We start from the raw sequence: 309 nt of genomic DNA, 5'->3' as shown, positions 1-309 counted from the left end.
AGAGCTCGACCACGACCGGGGAAAAAGGCCGGGCAGCTACCGAGGCCGCGAGGCGCGGGATAAAATTTTTAAAAAAAACGCGGAGAACTCAGCCGCAGCCGGGGGAAAGGACCGGACTGCAAGAGGGGCTGGGAGGCACGATTTGAGAACCGCTGGGGAGGGCGAACGCAGCAATACGGCAATCGCCATTACAGCCAGCGGGGGAGAAAGGCAAACGCGGGAAGCCGCCATTTTCGTAGGCGGGGGAAGAAGACAAGCGCGGGAAACCGCCATTTTGAAAAAAAAAAATTCTTTTTGTTTCTCAAGAAG

This window comes from Somniosus microcephalus, chromosome 23, assembly GCF_052327205.1.
Source record: "Somniosus microcephalus isolate GS21.2 chromosome 23, FLI_Smic_1.0, whole genome shotgun sequence".
NCBI lineage: Eukaryota > Metazoa > Chordata > Chondrichthyes > Squaliformes > Somniosidae > Somniosus > Somniosus microcephalus.
The sequence above is the reverse complement of the archived record's forward strand: the minus strand, read 5'-3'. Positions refer to the sequence as shown.